The sequence below is a fragment of the Bos taurus genome, chromosome 1 (genome assembly GCF_002263795.3).
Source record: "Bos taurus isolate L1 Dominette 01449 registration number 42190680 breed Hereford chromosome 1, ARS-UCD2.0, whole genome shotgun sequence".
In the NCBI taxonomy this organism is placed as follows: Eukaryota; Metazoa; Chordata; class Mammalia; order Artiodactyla; family Bovidae; genus Bos; species Bos taurus.
Window position 1 is genome coordinate 109,379,631 of NC_037328.1, and position 12,965 is coordinate 109,392,595.

Here is a 12,965-nt window from a genome sequence, read left to right on the forward strand (position 1 = left end):
ACTCATTTTAAAGACAAGGACACTGAGATTCAAAAAGGTTGATCTATAATTTTTTCTATGTTATTTCTAATTTATTTTTTTTTTGGCCATACCACGTGCAGCAGGCAGGATCTGAGTTCCCCGACCAGGATCAAACCCGTGCCCACTTCCACTCCACATGGAAGCATGGAGTCTTAACCAATGGAGCACCAAAGAAGTCCCTCCAATTTGTTTTTAATGTTATCGCCTGTAATTTCAAATTAGTTTCTTCATTACAGAAATGAGAATCAAGTGAGCAGTGATTATTATTATACTTAAAACTCAATCCATAAGTTGGGAATTAATCCATAAGTTCGGAATTAATATAGAAACATACCCATGTTTCTATAACAGTAACTAAGATCAGCTTTTAGTGCTGAATCCTAGGTTATGAGCCATGAGTGCCATATATGATAGGAAAATATATCCACATCTGGGTGGACAGAGAAGTCCATCCAGGGAAAGGCCTTTAAGTCAAGACCTCAAAGACGAATAGATGATGAGAGAGAGTAAAGAACATTACAAAAAGGAGCAACCACATGTTCAAGGGCCCTGAGAGATAAAAAAGGAACTATAGAGAAATTCTAACTGGGATTAGAAAGATGTGATTGAAAAGACAGGGAGAACCAGATCACAGAAGGACTTCAGGCTTCATCAACACTTTGGACTATATTCTAAACCACTGAAATAAGGGAGGAACTATCAGATTTGCATTTTGGCTGCTGTATAAATAATGAATCAGAGGTGGAACTCTAAAAATTATTTTTAAAAAGTATTCTATAATTTAGAAATTACTTTTTCCTCTTCCAATATTCAGAATCACATTCTGAGCCCCATAAAGCATGTGGCAATAAACAGCATAGTTAAAAAATTATACCAAATTCCATAGTATGTTATTTAGCTGACACTATGATGTTGGTTTATCAAATAATTGAGGTGATAAAACCAAAAATAACAATTTTCACCTAACTAAATTAGTTTTGAGGAATCCAGAATACATAAATATTTATCAGAATGTTTTAAAGGGGCTAGAAAAAAATTATCAATAAATTCATCACTACTGGTTTGTCACATGAATGTTTAGCAATGCCTTATTCCAAATGTTTTCTATTACATACTTTAAAAATGTGTCACAAAGTGTCAGTTCTTAAGGGGAAGAAAAATACATTTTATATAAGAATAAAATACTATAATTACAGTTATTTGGTAACTCCACATCTCTTTCTCTCATATATTATATAATTATAAAAGTAGTAACTGAATACCTTTCCAAAGAACCTCTTATTCTGCCAGTGTTAAAACTCTTCCAGGGAGCAAGCAAGAAATGTTCTTCCTGCTCATACACTGTCAAAGACAAATGTGAGACTAATCAAAAGATTCCTACCAAGAACTTTCCAATAACTAGTTTTTCACTGATAATTCACTAAAATAAATTCAGTATATACAGCCTTGATCTTTGTGAAATGGCTCATCTGTCAGCAATCTTCCATTTTCCATTCAAAATGACTAATCTAAAATATGATAAAAACCTTACATTGTAGATTTTTACTTAAAATTAACAATATAATTTTATAAGTCAAAGCCAATGGATTAAAAAATACTATTTATACATACAAGTTCAGTATCTAAATACATATTATAAAATCGAGATGTGAAGGGGCATGTTCTTTAAAATAACCTAACGAAAAAAATGTTTTAATTTTACTGGGAGTCAGGATGTTTATAAACAAACAGTTTAAAAGTCAGACTGGAAAAAAAAATGGCTAAACTACTTTAACCAATAAATAACCATTAAAGAGTCTTCAGACATAAGTTAAAATATTCTTCTCACATAAATTTTTACATAATTTCACCCCTAACATTCTAACAATGTATTATGCTCTAATAAGGACTATCCTAATCTTCACCCAGCAATATTTTCAGGCTGATGTTATTATTCTCATTTCCGTGAATAATATCCATACTCAAGGGCCATTTTCCTTCTCATATTCAATATCATGCATGCTTGTATCAAGGTTCCTTTCCTCATATCCTGTCACAGTATCAATCACTGCCTCCTGTCCACTCAATCCACTTTTGATTTATCAGCCGCCGTCTTTCTGGACTCCATAACTCGACCCAAACCATTTTAACAAGACATTGACAAATAGCACCCAGTATCACATCAACCTGTTCCACTTAGTAAACTAAGAAACAGTAACTGTGACATCTCTGCATAAGTATTCCATTCTATTCCCCAGACTGATGTATATTAATGAGGAGATGGTATTTGAAATGCTTCTTCCACATCAGCATCTAATATGATCAAATTAGGAAATGGGATGATTTATTAAATTTTGTAGAGCTGAAATATTTCTTTATATCGCTGTATGTGTGGTTTCAGAAAGTGAGCTGTTGCTTTCAATTTTTCTACTGAGGATGTGCCTGCATTTCACAGACGAATTATTGTCTTTAAAAAGATTGCAAGAAGGCAAAATGTTATTAAGCAAATGCTCAGTAAAACAAACTAAATCAGTTTTAAAATTCCTAATTTAATGTAAATCTTGGTTGTTTCACTGAAATTCAGTTTGTGATCTTATTAAGTCATATTTGCATCGTACTGTCTTGCTGTAGGACAGTTTTAAATTTATAGCATTACCAACCAGCTTCACATCTTGACTTTTAAGACATGTCCTCAATAAAATAATTGCTCTATAAGTACACATTCTGTTCTTATTTTCAGATATAAGACAAAACAAAGATCAATGGGTTAATAAAAGAATAAAATAAAAATGCAAAATCAACTCTCAATATTTGGGTTACTTCTATAATTTTCATAATATGTTAAAATATTTTTATTAAAGTGCTCCCCAACTTAAAGTTTAACAACTGTTTCATGGCCAGTTTAAATTTTAATCAATGAATTAGTTTTTCACATTATATTTGCATATGAAAAAGATATTTAATATGCTTAACAAAAAAATCAAAGTAGAAATGGGAAAGAATAAATGTAAAACACACATATTTTCCTAAAACATTGTCAACTTAACTCATCTTCTAGCTTCTAGACATTCCAGAAGTCAAATTCTTACTCATTTTAAAACTATAGGATTTCCAATTACAGAATTCACATTTAAGTCAGATCTAGAATAACCTAGCATACTGCACTCATTCAATAGTTTTTCTAATGGTGTCATCAATGATTTCTTTTGATTCATGGAAAATCAAAAGATTACAAATAAATGAAGTCTAAAGGAGCTCTGATTTCATACACTGATTAGAAAAATACCAGTAAAATTCAGTAGGGCAATGCTATGCATGCAGTGTATAAGAAGGAGGAAAACATTACAGAAGAAAAGGATAGATCACCCTGTAAAGAATTATGTGTGATTCCCAGATACTTACTCCTCAGATTTCATTTATATGAACAAGGATCATTTGTTAGATGACTTTTATATGAAGTATTCATATAAGAGGCTAATTTAATTTTTATTTTTTTTAATTTCAGCATTATTCAAGTTGAAGAAATAACATGAATTGTTCCATTGTTATAATAAAATACAATCTTTTACTTTAATACCCAGAAAAGGACACCAGAAAAAGAACATCAGAAATGCTACCCTTTGTTCCCTAAACAGATAATCAAGGCCTGGAGAAGATGAGAATTAAATATAATTTTTAAATCTCTTAAACTCATAAAATATGATAGAAGAGTAGCAAACTCACAGGTATATTGTAGTATACAGTATATTGAAATAATAATTAAAATAATTTTTAAAAACCATAACATCTTTTCTGACTTTTATAGTTTACAAAGTACTTTCAATACACTATTTTATTAGATAAATGCATTTTCAGAAATAATGTTACACACTCTTTCCAATTAATAAATATTTCTTACTTTATCTACATGTGATACCATATTCTTAATGAAAATTTTCCTAATTTTCTCTAATACACAATAATCACCTCTTCCCTAACACCCCTCAAGCCTGTAGTTTACAGGATACAGTTAGCAGATTTAAACTGTCTCACTGAGTATTTGTCTCCTCTGTGTGAACATATGCAGGCATACGTGCGGGTATGTGTATGTGCACACGTGGGTGTGCTTGTCTTACCATCCCAGTCTAAATGCTTTGTGCACATAGAAACCTATATAGCACTGAAGTGAAAAGAAACACACAGATAGGACAATTAAGACATTACAAATTATGAAAAAGAAAAAACATATTTTAGAATTCACTTATTTCTTCAAATTTATGCTAACTCTCCCAGCTTTGCAGATAGAAGAATATGTCATTATCTATATACATAGATGCTGTTTGTGTGTGTGTGTGTTAGTCGCTCGGTCGTGTCCGACTCTTTGCGACCCCATGGACTGCAGCCCACCAGGCTCCTCTGTCCATGGGATTCTCCAAGCAAGAATACTGGAGTGGATTGCCATCCCTTCTCCATAGATGCTGTTTAAAGGAGAAAAAAAGGAAATGAAACAAAACTATTCACTAATGAAATGGCTTATTTCAAATGCCATTCCTTGTGTTTGTAAAATATAGCAAAACAGTACATATACAATAACTGCTATGTAAATGAGATAAATACTAGCAATTTTACAAACAGATTTATAATTACTACAGAAAAAACTAACATCAATAAATGAATTCTGGAACTATTACTATTGTTATCAGTTCTTACTGAGAACATACATAATGTTCACACATATGAAGTAATAAAATCCACAATTTAAGAAATCATCTGAGTCAATGATTATGTTATATAAAAAAATCTTTGATCTGACTTCTTGAATAAAAATCAAAATCCATCTGTATTAAGAAAAAGATTCGCTGCTATATTCAAAACAGATAATTAATAAGAACCTACTGTATAGTACAGGGAACTCCACTCCATACTCTGCAATAAGTGGATATATGTATATATATAACTGATGTACTCTGCTGTACAACAGAAACTAATACAACACTATAAATCATTTATACTCTAATAAAAATTAACTTTAAAAAAAGACAATTAAAAAGAAAAAAAAAAATTCATGTAAGGAGCCCAGAAAGTCAGTAACACCAGAAAATATTTGTCTGGGAATGCATAGTTCACGACTAAATCTGTAAACATCTTGAACACAAGCTATACTCAGAAGGTCTTTCAGATATGGTGTGATACATAGCACTATTTTAGCTCCACGTGAGGTAATTTTTAAAAAATCAAGTTGACTGTGGAATATATAAAAGTGATTATACAATTAGAAAACACATCAAGAGATGATTAAAAACAAAAAAAGATGAAAATATATCAGAAAATAAACCATAATCATCCCAATAGATGAGAAAAAGCATTTGACAGAAATCAACACCCACTGTTGCTGAAAACATCCTCAGCAAACAAGAAATATAAAAGGCTTTTCCTCAATTTTATAAAGGATGGTACAAAACCCTGAAGCTAACATCAAGTTTGAAGGTAAAAGACTGAATCCTTTCCTCCTACGATAGGGGAGATGTCAAGCATGCCTACTCTCACCACTCTTCTTCAATATTGAACTGGAAATCCTAAACAATGCAATGAGCCAAGAAAACTGAATAAATGGCTTATTTATTCAGTTAAATAAGAGAGCTTAAAAGTAAAACCATCCCAATGACTGCTTTCACAGAAAATCCTAAGGCATATTCAACATATCTACTAGAACTAGCAAGAACCAGCAAGGTTATAAGATTTGAAAGAAATACACAAAGTACATATAGAATATATAATATTCAAAATATGTAACACATAGTCAATTACATTTTATATATTGTCAGGAAATTATTCCAAAGTGAAATTTTAAAATAATTCCTTTTAAGTAATATCAGAAAGTTTTAAAATAAATAAAACATGTGCAAGACTGCTACACCTAAACTACAAAACATTGTTAGAAGAAATAAAGTCCCCCAAAATGGACAGATATGTTTATAGAGTGTTATGATATCAATTCTCCTATTCTATTTACTTACCTCCCAGTAAAAATCCTAACAGGATAATGTGAAGAAATTGTCAAATTATAAAACTCATATAGAAATATGAAAAAAATAATATCTAATTTCAAGACTTACTACATTTTACAGTAATCAAGATGGTGCGGTATGGGAATAAAAATAGATCAATAAAACCAAACAGACCACTGAACCAACCAACAAAATCACCTTCATACAATTAACTGGGTATTTGACAAAGCACCAGGATTACTCTGTAGGAAAATGAAACTCTTTTTTTAAATGGTGCTAGCTAGACTATCAAACAGGGGAAAAGATGAACCCATATTTCATACACTACACAAAAAAATAATTTGAGAATGATGTCAGCAAGATAACAAAATAGAAAGTCCCAGCCCCTGTTGTTGCCCTATAAAGACAACAACAATATACAGATCAAACAGATCTGTATATATTTGAAAAAACTGCTACATCATCTAGTCTTTAGGGACTGGCTTTTGTACAGGGGAATACCTTTACCAAACAGTCCAGCTACAGATTTTGGGGACCTCTGGAAGCTTTTTCTGTAGGTTGTACCTTCTCTAGACTTGTGCATGTAATTATGCATGATATAACTGTGTATGATAAACTTGTGCTGTATATCAAACAATATACAGATCAAAATATTCTTTTAATGAGAACTCCAGAAACCAATAAAGACGTGGTATATCTAATGAACACAAAATTAAGAACAGCTACAATGAGCGGGTAAAAAGTGCCATCACTTTACCCATAATCCTTCCCCAACAAAGCTGGCACAGCTCAGACTGGCTGGTGATTCTCCTTTGGAGGGTGGGAGCAGAGAAAAATGGGACATGCAGCCAGCACTCCATTTTTTCAAAGGGCTACTCAAGGGTTGGTTTCTGTCTTTGCTGATTTTGAATGCTAATGAAAGCACCATAGTTTGGATGACTGAAGGCTGCTGAAAGCAAGGGAGGGGCAGTGGCTTGCTGGAGAACCAGAGGACTTGTAGTACAGCAAAAAGTGGTCAACATATCTCAAAACAACCACAATAAAGTGCCTAACTCGAAATTTCTACCTTGGGAAGGAGAGAGAAAGCTGAAACAAGGATCCATTGTACCAGATTTTCAGATACTTGCCTAAAGGAAAGGTATATATGACTTGCCTGATTCAGACTGCTGATGTGAAGTAGGCATACTTTGGATCCTTGGGGGCTACTGACAACAAAGGAGAGTGGGACTGCTTGTTGCCTGAGCACCAGAGAACCTGAATTACTACAGACACATAGCAAAAAGCAAGAGATAAAAAGCTCCAGAAAAAGAAAAGTCAGCAACCTTCAAATGGATAATTACATGCACAAGTCTAGAGAAGGTACAACCTACAGAAAAAGTTCCAGAGGTCCCCAAAATCTGTAGTTGGACTGTTTGGTAAAGGTATTCCCCTGTACAAAGCCAGTCCCTAACGACCAGATGATGTAGCAGTTTTTTCAAATATATAAAACTCAGTAAAATATTATGAAGCACATGAAAAAAGGAGCAATCACAACCCAATCAAAGTAACAAAATAAACCTACAGAAACCAATCCAAAACAAAGGGAGATCTGAGTTACCTAACAAGAATTTAACTGTCTTAAAGAAGATCAGTGATATACACAGATGTCCAACTAAATGAAATCAGAAAAATGAATAAAATGAAAATACCAACAAAGAGATAGAGATTATAGAAAAGGAAAAAAATAGAAATGCTGGAACTGAGGAATACAATAATTACACTGAAAAAATTCACTAGAGGAGCTCAACAGCAGACTTGATCAAGGAAAACAAAGAATCGGTGTCTTTTGTCAGGAGAAAGGAATGGCTACTTACTCAAGTATTCCTGCTTGGAGATTTCCAAAGACAGAGGAGCCTGGCGGGCTACAGTCCATGGGGTCAAAAAGAGTTGAACACAACTGAGAAACTAATACACTTTACACACACTTACATGCTGCCTACAAGAGACTTACTTTAGGTGTAAAGACAAAAATCAGCTTAAAGTGAATGGATGGAAAAAATAATCCATGCAAAGAATATTCAAAAGAGAGTAGGGGTGGACCTATTTATATCAGACAAAATTTCCTTTAAGTGAAAAAATGTCACAAGAGGCAAAGACATTATGTAATAATAAAAGGGGCAATTCACTAGAAAGGTACAATAGTCCTAAACATACATACATACTTAATAATAGAATACTTAAATATATGAAACAATGACAGAACTTAAGTGAAAAATAGAAAGTAACACAATAATAGATTTCAATAAGCGACTTTCAATAACAGAAAAACCAGATATAAAACATAAGAAAACAGAGGACTTGAGCAACACTGTAGACCAACTGCACCTTACAGACATATATAGAGCACTCTACTCAATAGCAATAGAATCCACATTCTTCTCAAGCACACATGGAACATTCTTCATGACAGATTATGCATGTTAGGTGACAAAGTTTTAACAAATTTTAAAACACTGAAAGTATATGAAGTATCTGTTCATAATAAAAAGAAGCCTAAGTAAAATAACAGCAGCAGAAAAACTTGAAAATTCATAAATATGTAAAAACCAAACACACTCTTGAAAAAACCAATGTGTCAAAGAAGAAACCACAAGGGAAATTAGAAAATATCTTGAGACAAATGAAAATGAAAACATACCAAAACTCATGGGCTGCAACAAAAGCTGTCCTAAGAGGGCGGTTTATAGCAGGAAACACCTATGTTAAAGGCTTCCCAGGTGGCGCTAATGGTAAAGAACTCACTTGCCAATACAGAGAAAATGAGACACAGGTTCAATCCCTGGGTCGGGAAGATCGCCTGGAGAAAAGCATGGCAACCCACTACAGAATTCTTGCCTGGAGAATAGCCATGGACAGAGGAACCCAGTGGGCTACAGTCCATAGGGTCGCAAAGAGTCAGACACGACTGAACCAACTTCACACGCATGCACCTACGTTTAAAAAAAAAAGGCCAAAAATCTCAAACCAATAACTTACCTTTACATCTCAGAGAACCAGAAAAAGAAAATAAAAGAAATAAAAAGATTATAAGACTACTATGAACAACTACTATGAACAACATTACTTTGGCAACAAAGGTCCATCTAGTCAAAGCTATGATTTTTCCAGTAGTCGTGTATGGATGTGAGAGTCGGACTGTTAAGAAAGTTGAGTGCTAAAGAATTGATGCTTTTGAACTGTGGTGTTGGAGAAGACTCTTGAGAGACCCTTGGACAGCAAGGAGATTCAACTGTCTATCCTAAAGGAAATCAGTCCTGAATATTCATTGGAAAGACTGATGCTGAAGCTGAAACTCCAATACTTTGGCCACCTGATGTGAAGAACTGACTCACTAGAAAAGACCCTGATGCTGGGAAAGACTGAAGGCAGGAGGAGAAGGGGATGACAGAGGATGAGATGGTTGCATGGCATCTCCGACTTAATGGACATGAGTTTGAGTAAACTGCAGCAGTTGGTGATGGACAGGGAGGCCTGTCATGCAGCAGTCCATGGGGTCGCAAAGAGTCAGACACGACTGAGCAACTGAATTGAACTGATGAGCAATTACATGCCAACAAATTAAATAACAGAAAAAAATGGATAAATTCCTAGAAATATACAATTTAACAAGATTAAATTATGAAGAAAGAGGAAATCTGAACAAGCAAGGAGAATACTGAATCAGTAATTAAAAACTTCCCAACAAATAAAAGCCCAGGACCAGATGGCTTCACTGGAGAATTCTATCAGCCATTTAAATAACAATTAATGTCAGTTCCTCTCAAACTGTTCCAAAACAACTGAAGAAGAGGATACACTTCCAAACTCACGTTATAAGCCAGCATTATAACCCTGATACTGAAACCATACAAAGATACCACAAGAAAATAAAAATACAGATGAATATCTGTGAAAAACATGGATGCAAGGGAAATCAACAAAACAGTATCAAACCAAATTCAGCAGTACACTGAAACACTTATACAACATAACCAAACAGTATTTATCCTTGAATGAAAGGAATCTTAAATATGGAAAATAAGGAATATTAGACTGGGTAGCCTATCCCTTCTCCAGCAGATCTTTCCAACTCAGGAATCGAACTAGGTTCTCCTGCATTGCAGGCAGATTCTTTACCAGCTAAGCTATATGGGAAGCCCAAAATATGGAAAAATCATACTACATTAACAGAAATAGAGAACAAAACCCACATGATCATCTCAGCTGATGAAGAAAAACATCTTTTCATAAAATTCAACACCTTTTCATAATAAAAAGTTAACAAATTAGCAATAGAAGGAAGGTATTCCAAAATAATAAAGGTTATATATGAAAGACCCAGAGCTAACATCATACTCAACAGTGAAAAACTGAAAGTTTTTCCGCTGAGTTCAGGAACAAGACAAGTATCCCCACACTCAACACAGTACTGGAATTCTCAGCCAGAGCAACTAGACATGAAAAAGACTAAATAAACAAATAGCATCCCAATTGGAAAGATACCTGTTTACAGATGACATGATCTTATATGCAGAAAATCCTAAGATTATACATACACACACACACACACACACACACACACCACCCCCAAAAAAATTAGAACTAATGAATTCAGAATTAATAGTCAAAAATAATTTGCATTTCTATATACTAACAATCTGGAAAAGAAATGAAAAAAAAAAAAAAAACCCATGTACAATACCATTAAAAAAAAATTTACGAATAAAGTTAACCAAGGGAGCAAAAGTCTTATATACTTTAAGTTGCAAGACACTGCTGAAAGAAATTAAATGTGACAAATAAAGGGTTAGACATCCCATATCCATGGCTTACAAAGATTTAATATTGTTAAACTGTGACAGGAGTCCATACTACCAAAGCTATCTACAGATTCACAACAATTCCTATCAAAATCCAAATGGCATTTTTTTTAGAAGCAGAAAAAAAATTCTAAAATTAATATGGAATGTCCAAAGACTCCAGTAGCCAAAACAATCTTGAAAAGGAACAAGACTGGAGGCCTCATACTTCCTGATTTCAACATATATTGTAAAGCTACAGTAACCAAAGTACAATATATGCAAACAGATAGACATATAGAACAATGGAACAGAACAGACAGCCCAAAAATAAACTCTTGAGTATATGGTAAAATGATCTTCAACAGCAGTAACAAGACTACATGATGAAGAAATGACAACCTTTACAATCAATGTTGGGAAAACTGTATATTCACATGCAAAAGAATGAAGGTGGACCCTTTTCTTACACCATATATAAATATTAACTCAAATGGATTAAGAGCTAAGCTTAATGTTTGAAACTACAAACCTTCTACAAGAAAGGGGAAAAGCATCGTGACATTGAAATGGTCAAATATTGCTTACATATGACATCAAAAGCACAAGTTAAAAAAAAAAATTAAGATAAATGGGACTACATCAAACCTTAAAATTTCTGTATAGGAAACAATCAGCACAGCGAAAAGACAATCTATCAAATAGTAAAAAACATTTGCAAACCATAACTCAGATAAGGGGTTAATATACAGACTTTTTTTAAATCTCTACAACTCATAAACAAACAAACAAAAAACAAGCAACGAGATAAAAATTGGTCAAAAGACTCAAATAAACATTTCTCCAAAGAAGAGCTATGAATGGCCAATAGGCATATAACAAGATTCTCAACATTACTAAATCATCAGCAAAATGCAAATCAAAAACAAAGATACCCTGTTAAACTTGTTAGGATAGGCACTATCAAAAAAATAAAAAATTTAAGTGTTGGCAAGGATGTAAAGAAATTGGAATCCTTGTATGCTATTGGTTAGTGTAAACTGGTGCAAGCGACTATAGAAAACAGTATGGAGGTTCCCAAAAAATTAAAAGCAGAACTATCATAGGAGTCCAGCAGTCCCACTTCAGATTATATAACCAAAAAGAACTGAGAGCAGGAAACTGAAGAAGTATTTGCACACTAATTTTCACTGCAGCATTATTCACTATATCCAAGATGTGGAAACACTCTAAATTTCCATCAGAAGATGATAGACAAAGAAAATGTGGTATACACATAGAACAGAATATTATTCAGCCTTGAAAAAGGTGGAAATTCTGTCCTGTGTCATAACATAGATGTAATTTTGGACATAATGCTAAGTGAAAAAGCAAATTATAAAAAGGTAAACAGAGTATAATTCCATTTATATATGACTTGTCTGATACAATCAAATTCATAGAAACAAAGCAGAAGGGCGACTGCCAGGAGAGGGTAGGAGGGGGAAACTGGGAGCAGTTGTTCCAAAGGTAGAGAGTCGCAGTCAGGAAATATCAAAGAGTTCTACAGATCTTTTGTAAAACAATGTGCATATACTTAACACTACGAAAATGTGCCCTGAAAGTATGTTTAAAATTATCATTTATGTGTTTTTTACCACAGTAAAAAACATGTACCATAGGTACAAACAAAAAAGCTAAAATTACAAATACAATTTAAAACCATGAAATGGCACTACAAGTTGACAGCTTTGGCTAAAATTAATAAGACTAACACACCAAGTATGGGTGAGTTTATAAGTGGAATTCATATACATTTCTGGTGGGAATATAAATGATACAGCCATGGAAAATCATTTGGAAAACTCATTTTCTTATAAAACTAAAACAGGTACCTATACTATGACTCAGAAGTTGAACAACTAGATTTTCACTTATGAGAAATGAATTTAGATATTTACAAAAAAGATGTGTAAAAGAAATGTTTATAGTAGCTTTATTCATAATAGCCCAACCCATAAATAGTCTAGGAGATCATAACAAGAAAATAGATAAACAATGGTATGGTCACTACTTAGCAATAAACAAGAACAAAATAGTGATACATAAATCAAAGCATTAGGTTTACTGTATGAAGCCACTTGCAAAATATCTCTATTATATCATTACATCTACATAAAAA

At 33.2% G+C, this 12,965-nt stretch overlaps 1 protein-coding gene and 1 long non-coding RNA gene across 3 annotated transcripts in view; both read right to left on the reverse strand.

Moving 5' to 3' along the window:
* RSRC1 (arginine and serine rich coiled-coil 1) overlaps nucleotides 1–12,965 on the reverse strand; it is a 447,324-nt gene that overhangs the window by 413,152 nt on the left and 21,207 nt on the right. The window lies entirely within an intron of this gene.
* LOC132345777 (uncharacterized) overlaps nucleotides 1–12,965 on the reverse strand; it is a 48,383-nt gene that overhangs the window by 27,659 nt on the left and 7,759 nt on the right. Inside the window, exon 2 of the long non-coding RNA XR_009495328.1 lies at nucleotides 1,284–1,362. This is a non-coding gene — a long non-coding RNA (uncharacterized lncRNA). The remainder of the gene's footprint in view (nucleotides 1–1,283; nucleotides 1,363–12,965) is intronic.